The sequence below is a fragment of the Pollicipes pollicipes genome, unplaced genomic scaffold, assembly GCF_011947565.3.
Source record: "Pollicipes pollicipes isolate AB1234 unplaced genomic scaffold, Ppol_2.1 Scaffold_3087;HRSCAF=3621_pilon_pilon_pilon, whole genome shotgun sequence".
NCBI lineage: Eukaryota > Metazoa > Arthropoda > Thecostraca > Pollicipedomorpha > Pollicipedidae > Pollicipes > Pollicipes pollicipes.
In genome coordinates this window covers 10,563,288-10,573,054 of record NW_023596225.1, presented here as the reverse complement: position 1 = coordinate 10,573,054, position 9,767 = coordinate 10,563,288, and positions in this window count along the sequence as shown.

Here is a 9,767-nt window from a genome sequence, read left to right as displayed (position 1 = left end):
TCGGCGTAATCTTGGACCGCCGAGTGAAGAAAACCTACTTTAAGGCAAAAATACAGCTTCATTTGTTATTGCATCCAATGGCAGCTGCGTAATCCAGTCCTAGGTCCGTGGCGTTCAAGTACTGTGAGTGGCCCATATTTTCGGTCTGCTTTGTTAGGAGCTTAACACACGCCCGGCGGCCGGCTAGATACCTTACGTTCGAGTGGGGGTTAGTTTGATCCCCCAAGATCTCAGGAACTAAGCAAGCTAGAGACACCAAATTTACAAGGTGTATTGAACTGTATGTGAAATCACTTAGGTCAAAGTTCGATGTTCCTAGTTATGACCTTTGGGTCAAACAAGGCCAAACAAAGTCAAATTTCAGGCTCGTCTCCAAAGTGCTCCCAGAACCTAGATAAATGTTTCTAAGCAAAAAGTCTTATGCTCATTTAAGGTCGGTGACCTTGTTTGATTCTAAAGATCATGGGGACCAAATTCATACAAAACTGCTCTGAGTTTTGCTCTTGAATAAGCAACAAAGATTACGCTAGGCAGTATGCTTCTAAAACAAATGTTGACATGGGCCATTTAGTTCAATGACTTATTTTGACCTCTAAAAATTCCATGGAAGATGCATAATGCGGTTTCTGCAATCAATAAATTGTAAAAGAGCACCAGAAACTCTCCCATACAGCAAGCCCTAAAATGCAAAACTGGTTGGTTTTGACCTTGCTCCAACCTTATACCTGAACTTGGTCAACATAACTTGCTTATTCAAGTATTGTGTTGCCTAAGAAAGCATCTCAGAGACGCATGGCTTCGTCTAAGACTCCGTGGTTGCATCAGATTGAACGATTCCCCAGATAAACTGACTTCGCTGAAAGCATGGTCTGACTTTGACTTACCATAGGTCAATGGCCTTTCAAGGTACATCTGAATTTTTGATATCAAACGATCCGCTTTTAAGTGTCTACAGCTACGTCAAATTTGGCGCGACTACGCCGTGACTTTCGTAAACATTCCTGATAAAACCTCGGAGAGGGGTCAATTTGAGCCCCCACCCGAGTGCGTGATAGACATGCCTTGATCACAGGCAAACCCTTTTTGGCTATGCCGAAGGTGATAACTTTAGTCTCTTTACACATCACAAAACAATTTGTCCCAAACAGTCTCCATAAAATTCCATTTTTTGATCATGCAGTCTAACACGTAGCATTCATGCCGTGTTAAGGCTTTACAATAAAGGCACGATCGCGTTATGAGCAAATATAAGCTTTTGCAGTAGGACCAATGTCGCGCATAGCTGGCGTAGCACGCCTGTCGGCAGGAGATTTTGCCATAGCACTAACGTGACACGCCAAAGGCCAGCGATGCAACCTGGAAACCGGGACAGGTTCAGGGCTTCCCAATGTCGCACGTGCTGCAGCCAGTCGACGCCCGGCCGCACACCACCTCAGGGAAACGCTCGGTTGAAGTTCGCCACCATCTCACGTGACTCACGGGCTGTCGCCACGTGACCGTTCGTCACATGGAGGCAGTCGCCATGCGGCAACCGTCCCGAAAGCAGGATCTCACCCAGGCCGTGCCACGTCAGTGGTGGACCGGCAGTGCTGGTCGGTGTTTGTTCTCGACCTGGGACGCCATGTGAGAGGATCTCACCCAGGCCGTGCCACGTCAGTGGTGGACCGGCAGTGCTGGTCGGTGTTTGTTCTCGACCTGGGACGCCATGTGAGAGGATCTCACCCAGGCCGTGCCACGTCAGTGGTGGGCCGGCAGTGCTGGTCGATGTTTGTTCTCGGCCTAGGACGCCATGTGAGAGGATCTCACCCAGGCCGTGCCACGTCAGTGGTGGGCCGGCAGTGCTGTCGATGTTTGTTCTCGGCCTAGGACGCCATGTGAGAGAATCTCACCCAGGCCGTGCCACGTCAGTGGTGGGCCGGCAGTGCTGGTCGATGTTTGTTCTCGGCCTAGGACGCCATGTGAGAGGATCTCACCCAGGCCGTGCCACGTCAGTGGTGGGCCGGCAGTGCTGGTCGGTGTTTGTTCTCGGCCTGGGACGCCATGTGAGAGGATCTCACCCAGGCGGTGCCACGTCAGTGGTGGACCGGCAGTGCTGGTCGGTGTTTGTTCTCGGCCTGGGACGCCATGTGAGAAGATCTCACCCAGTCTCTTGTGTCTCCCCGTGGCCACCGCTTTATCCACCTCTCATACCACGCGTAAAATCTTAACAACTTCGATGCGTTAAATCATTTAGATCACCAGTACTTTTTTGGTCTAGTTGCCATGTATCTCCGTCGATGGTCTGGGTTTTATTACCTCTCCCGATTCGACTCTCAGACCTGTAGACCTTTGCTCCTTTGGAATTTTTGTCGTTCGGCTATTTTCAATTTGTCTTTTATTCGTTTCAACTCTTTGCCGTCCGAATTTTTCTATTCGACTATTTTCCATGCGACTTGAGATCCAGGAGCCCTGTCTCCTCATGCCAGTCCGATGACCCTTCGCTGCAGCCTCAATCGAGTTTGACCCTTTCCGCACCGGTTCAGCGCCGCCCTCTCGATGCACTAAGCTTTGAAGGTCGCTTGGTTCGAACACGGCATGGAGTACCCTCAAACGTGGACCGCACACAGCACGGAGCACCATCACACGTGGTTCGAACACGGCACGGAGCACACTCACACACTCACACGTGGTTAGAAGACAGCGCGGAAATCATGCGTGGTAAATGTTTTTTAGACATTGACCTCTTTGACCTTGCCTAGGCCGCTGACCTTGGCAGATTTAAACCTCAAGCTTGCACAAAGAATGCCAAACGAATAGATGAACAGGAAGCAAATTTGGTGCTGTTGCGAGCGTCCGTTTTTGAGCAGTGGATACCTTGGATACCAAGGATAAAAAACATCGGGGAAGACAGCTTTATCCCGGCCGGGCGCGAGTTGGAGTGTTCGACCGTTATATGGGGTTTTCAACTGAAATGGCAATCTTGAGGACCTTTAGATGCAGTTCACAGCCATGCCCCTTTAAGACCCAAAACCCTCTGGTTCCTGAGCTGCACGCCCGCAAAAGCGCGAAAAGGTTTATTGGGAGGCTACTTCGAAGTCACCTTGCCATTGATGACGTCATAGAAACGTCAGACGATCGCCATTATATTACAGGCTGTTTTCTGCATATGGTCAAAACAGCATGGCCGCTGACAACTTCCCAAAAGTGATGATGCGGCAAGTATGCTACAATCCGCTGAAAGTGATTGGCCGTTTGTAAGATTTCGCTGTTGAATGCGTGTCGCGAACGTAAGCGTGAACACTTTCGGACTGTGCGGCGCTCGTCGTCAATGGGACATTTTTCCTTATTTCTAGGCCATAGGTCAATGTTGTAAAAAAAAGAACGCCACTGCCTGCCAGAAAAGCACGGCAGCGAAAAGAAGAACGGCATATTCCCAAGGTTATGAAAAAGGAGACGCGACAGCAAATCTGTCTGTTTTCTCCTGCTGGCGTTTTTTCCTTCTGATAACGTATTTCTCACAAAGAGCTCGGTTGGCACCTTATACACCGACGCAATGAACCTTGCACGGGTTTATGGGCTAGCAAGGTATTATACAAGAAGGGGAAATATTGCAGTAATTTTATATGTATATTCTTCTAAATATTTGGCACATCCTGTACGACAACGTTATATCTTGAACAAAACAACTGTGTCTTACAAGTACAACCCCTTGAGTTCCATTACCATGAGCCCCGTTGGGACATTGTTTTGAAGGGAGTTCACGGTGAAATGCGGTGTTGTAACCGAAAACCTGTGCGGAAATTGTGAGAAAACCTGCCATTTGATAGTCCCGCGGGCTACGCAAGTTTGGGATCGCATTTATTTGACATTAGAGTTCAAGTCCAGACAAGTCCAATAACTCTCAATAAAATGAAGTATGTCGATACCTGCCTCTATCGGTATGTTTGCGTTGGGACATGACAAAGCAGTGATGCCAGCAAACTGAAAGAAACACGATCACTTATGCCGCAGGGGTGTACGAAGGCAATTTTCTACTTCGTTATGATCTTGCCAACATTTTGAACCTATTGAGGTACTACAGCAAGCAAGTTATTAATCTACTGCGTGCCATTATCGTATAAATTCATTTTGGCAGTAGGCGTGGGTCTGCGCAGCTCATTAATATACATGCTTGGTGCTAGCACGAGCTCGCATGATACAGCTTTGCAAAATTGTCTTCCCCTTAAGAATTCTGAAAATATAGTGCTGTAGTATCATGGATGCACATACTGCTGTATTAACAAATATTGTATGCCGGCAACCATTGCTTGTAAGTCATCAATATCATAGTCCCTGCGACTTGTGCGAGATGCTGGGTGGAAAAGTATTGCTGTTGGTTTCTAGGATAGCACTCAATAATAATTTTGCCATGAACCTTGTGTGCACTGGCAGCTTCATCACTTCCTTGCATTTCGCCCACCTAACCATAACCACATGCCCCACTTGTCATGCCTCCAGCCTTGCGCAAGGTCAGCAGGTTTGCAGTGCCATTTCACTACAGGTAATATTTTCTCGTTATACATGTGTCACGACTTGTGTGAGCAACATTTTTTAATGAAGCAGCCTGATGGCTACAGCATGTTGCACGGCCGTAGATGCAGAAGACGTCTTTGCATCTTTGTCACCCATGTTTTGTGGATTCCCAAAACAGTCTGAGCGAGTGATGACATTTACTGGTTGTGTGCTTTGCTGAAAGTGATTTGTACATTGCATCATGTGTTTTTGGTCCGTTATATGTCAGATGCAGGGTTAATGCACGAATTCATGCTTGATCCATCTTTTCAACATGGAAGCTATTATGAAAGCAACAAGGATTACAGCATAAAAATCGCATCATTGTTTATTATGTCATGCCACAGTACAGCACTCAGGTAGTGCTACAATGACACTGTTGACCCGTGCCATGACACAATGTACCACATTGGTTGACTACTCTATGTCAAGCCTATGAGATAGCAGCGTATAATTTATGAATGACTGGTAACAACTGACTTAACAACGCCAGTGGACTGACTATCACCAGCGAGAACGCCGTTGTACCACAATCGTTATATGAGGGTTAGCCGTTAATCGTATGAATAATCCGAGTAAGAAAAAGATTCTTAGTAGCCCAACCTTACCATCTCACCATAGCAATAGCAATGCTTTGGCAATGAACTCATAGTAATGCTACAGATTAATTAATTTGTGCTTGTAACTGCATTTTCAATTACAAATAATAAAGCAAGTAACTCCCGTGCATATCACATGGTATCAATGGCAGGACTGCAGCACTGCAGGCAAGGATAGGTCGACAATGCAGTACTGAACCCTCAACAGACCCTGACAGGTTTTGGTAAGAGATTCATGACACTATATGACAGTTTTCACAGCATATCGTGCTTTGATAGTAATATTGCAATAAATTGGTGATAATCTGTCATAAAAAGAGGTGATCGCTATGTTGCGTATGTCCAAAAGCGCACCAAAGCTTTTCTTACGACCAGCACCAAGAAAAAATCCACAACCAAGTCCTTCGCTAATCCGTAAACCGACATAGCGCCAGCGACGAGAATGGCCGGCCGGCGTCAGCTTTCGTGCATTTTGAGGTACTGTTCAGGCCTGGCTGCCAGATGCTGCCAGGCATTTCTGTCGTCACAAAACGAATCCATGATGCAATCAAATGATGAGGTAAGGGGGGGGGGCACATTTTTATAAACTTTGAAATTTTACTACTTAGGGTCGTTTTTTAACTCTGAAAGCTAACCAATAGTCACAAGTAAGCTTTCCCCACCATATCTGATGCTTATCTCAATATCTTCAAATGCGGACGATTTCCTTCAATGCGCGGCCGGGTGGACGGTTGAATGCCCTTCCCTGGACGGCGTCAATTCGCCCCTCTGAAATATCAGAATCTTAGACAGCTAGAGGAACTTAATTTAGTGGGTGGATGGGCTGGTATGTCAACTCACCTATGCCGAGGTTAAAGGCTCCTTGGTCACGACCCTGAGGTACAAATGGGTCAAATAAGTTCAAACTCCAGATTAACGTCCACTATCACCAGGTCTCCTCGTGCAAGCGGCGTGGACCTAAATACCTGTTCTAAGGACAAGGTCAATGGAGTTCATTCACGGTCATTTACCTTGTATGACCATTAAAAAATGAAGGTAACCAACAAACTACAAAATTACTGCATTTTCCACCCAATTAACGTCAGGTGTTACGCTCCGCAGTATGTTCCTAAAAAGAACAAAATGTCGGCCGAATCATTTGAGGTCAGTAACCCGATCTGACCATTAAAAAGTGCCTAGACCATGTTTTTTGCGTTCCCTGTCCTTAATAAACTTGAAATGAACACCAAAAACTACCTGATGAAGCACACTCCCGAGTAAATAAGCAACGTTATTTTGACCTCGCTCTAACGTTCATACCTGATCCTATCTCAATGTAATTTGTTTTAAGATTACGTGAGTTGCTAAGTGTATTTGCGAGAAACGTTAATCACAAAGATAGGACAGTAGTAATAGCTTAATTCCTCGGAGCCCGTACCGAAACACTGCTTTCGTGCTTTCATGCTTTTAAGGGCCACAGTTGGGTCACACAACCACACAACCGTGGCCCTAAGTAGGGGCCACACAACCGTGGCCCTAAAACGTGGTCACGGTTGTGGCCAAAGTTGCGGCTTAAGTCCAACTTGTGTGTTCAACGTCTAATATCAACAAAATGGGCATTTTTTAATACGAGATAGCAAGTTTGACAACCGAGGATATTGTTTATGCAAAGAATGCGCACGCTCCAGAGACATTCATCGAAACCTTAAAAAAAGAACTGAGCGCCGCGGCCACGGTCGTGGCCACGATTGTTGTCAAAGTATAGCTTTCAAACGACTCCATGGATTTGTGCAAAAGTGACCCCAGTAGAGTTCTCTGCATACTAGTATCAATCGAAAATATTCTCGGGTCGATTGAGCAAGAGATGTGCCATCAAAAGCTACTTCAAATTCAGGCAGCTGTGACCAAAGTTTAAGTTCTATACCTGATGTTCGATTGGTATGAACTAGGCATCACTGAATTGGAAACCTAAAAAAATGGTCAAAATGGACTATTTTTGACGTTTCCAATTCAGTGATGCCTAATTCATAAAAATCGAATGGTGTCCAATCTGTTGGTATCAGACGTTGAACACACAAGTTCGACTTTGGCCGCAACTGTGGCCACAACTGTGGCCACGTTTTAGGGAGGCCCGTTTTTAAGTGACGTTGCTTCTGCTATTGTTTCGATAAAGGCATGTTGCTGAAATATCAACTCATGTCTACCTCAAATGTCTTGGTTTTCGCCAAGAAATGAGACTATTTCTACTGCCTTATCTATGTGAATTTGTTTTAATTTCAAATTTAGTTGGTGTCTTAGCTAAGAAACTATCTTAGAGGTGCATGGCCTCGTCTAGCACTCCTTTGGTGCATCAGATTGAACAATTTTCTAGAAATTGTTAGTCTGAGGGCCAAGGGCCTGACTAACTTGCCATAGGTCAGCGAGTTTACGAGACAAATTCAATCTTTTATAACAAAAATCCGGTATTCAACTGTCTACAGGTTTGCAAAATTTGGCGCGGCGTAACCACGCCGTTCGGACATTATTCTGGGGGAGCCTTCGGGAACGGGGGTCAAATTGACCCTCATCCACCTGAGTGCGTGGTAATACAGCCTGACCACGGTCCGATCCCTCGTGCTTGTACGGCAAGAGCGCGAGGGCGCCTGTGTTGAACGGTTAGCCCAGAGACAAGGCCGCCTGTAAACCCGCCGCCTGCCACCTGTCGCACCGATAAGCCCAGAGACGAGGCCGCCTGTGTTGGTCATCGTGCTCTGCTCGTCTGCTCAGGACAAGTGGCAAGTACATGCGTCTCCACTGCACAGGGGTAGCCACTACTACTGCGATGCCACGCGGCAAAAATCCTGGGTCGGTCCCCCCCCCCCTCCCCCACCAGTGGGACGGCTCCCGAGCCGGCGTCGCATGCGAGGAAGGGTGGGCCCGCCGCCCGCCGCACGGAATGCAACGTGGAAGGGTGGGCCCGCCGCCCGACGCACGGAATGCAACGTGGAAGGGTGGGCACGCCGCATGGAATGCAACACGTGCACTCGAGCCAACCGTCACGGCGCCACCACCCAACGTCTCGACTCGGCGAGCTCGGGTCCGCGGGGTGGCCTCTCCGTGGCACGTCAGCTGCTGCTGCCAGCCAAGATGGCTGAGAACGCACCTGTGCGGCGTGTGGCCACCGCGCGGCTTACTGTGCTTCTTTCTGGTGTCATTTTTCAGTTCCTCTCCTTGTCCTTTGCGTATTCATCAGTGCAGGAATGGGAGTGTTACACTCGATTACAGACAACGGTACAATTACCAGCAGCAAACAAGATGAACGTACCACGCTGTTCATTTCATCACAGTGTATCACGCTGTTGAATGGCCACAGTGATATATTGGCATTGATTTATTGATCACCTGAGCTTTTCGTTCTCCTCTAATCAGATTGCAATACGCGGTGCCGAAGGTGTTATATGACTTTCGTTTGCGAATGTTCGCTGTGCTGTACGCCATTTACCACGGAAATTCCAGCATCGATCGGAAGATCTCGGCTGGGCTTCCGCTTCATTCAAAAATTCATCCAATAAAAAGTGCGGGATGCACATGTAAATTCATGCTACCAGAATCCTGAATCTCCGCCGGCCTTGCACGCATTTGGTTGGCGCTAATCCGTTGCCCTTTGACCCAGAACTCGGACATTTGACCCGCCCGGCCCACCTGTCAAGTCTGGGATGCTTAGCTGCTGGGTTGACCGGCCACCCAGTTCGATGCTGATTGGCCGATTTTTAGCCCGGGGATGGGCAGCAGACAATGAACCTCAAGCCAGAAGTGACAAAGTACCACAACATTGACATCTTTGTCACCCAAGTGACCGAATATTGAAACTCAGTATCCCGGTGCCAGGGGCACACTCCCTGGCCCGGTGGTCGCAGGCATGTGGTGTCACAGCGCCAACACGATGCTACAACTATACACGACCACACACATAACTTCGTTAAGTAACTTGGTAGGCATCGCACACATACGCCAAGAGCTCTGGAGAATGAAGGTGGCAGGCCGTTATGAAAATCAACCTCTTTGCCATTTGTCACGACTTCACGAGATCATGTTTTTCTTTCTTGCTATGACACGGACAGGCATGATCTCTAGAGTTCACAAAATGCACAACGCAGGGTAGGGATAAAGTCAGCTATTTCAGGGAGCTTTTGTCGCTGAGGTACAGATTACCTCCATACGTAGTGCAGCGAAGCTCAGAGCATGAGCACATAAACCAAACAGCGTTATTCACTTTTACGAGTAGTAGAACAATCTCGATAATTGTAAAATGACCGCATTTCAGCTAATCAAAAAGGTCATCGTGATTAGGTTGTATATAAATCGTCACACCAATCACAACTTCATTACCGAGTGAGCCCATAAATGACCACACTTATTGTCACCCTAGCAATATTTCTGCATATATTATAGGCATTTTAACCTCTCGATTCCGAAGCATGTTGCGATGAGAACGGCTGTTTGTATCGCTTTTGAAATTACTTGAGCTTCGGCATTTTACAATTTGCTTCGGAAGAGTAATGCCAGGTTTATGAAAGCGGCGTAGGAAGCAGGGAGCTACGCCAAAATTACTTCGACCAGCCCGAAGTAAGTAATAACTTTTCCTTATAAAACTGGTTTCTGGGAGGGTGTGTCGGTCAG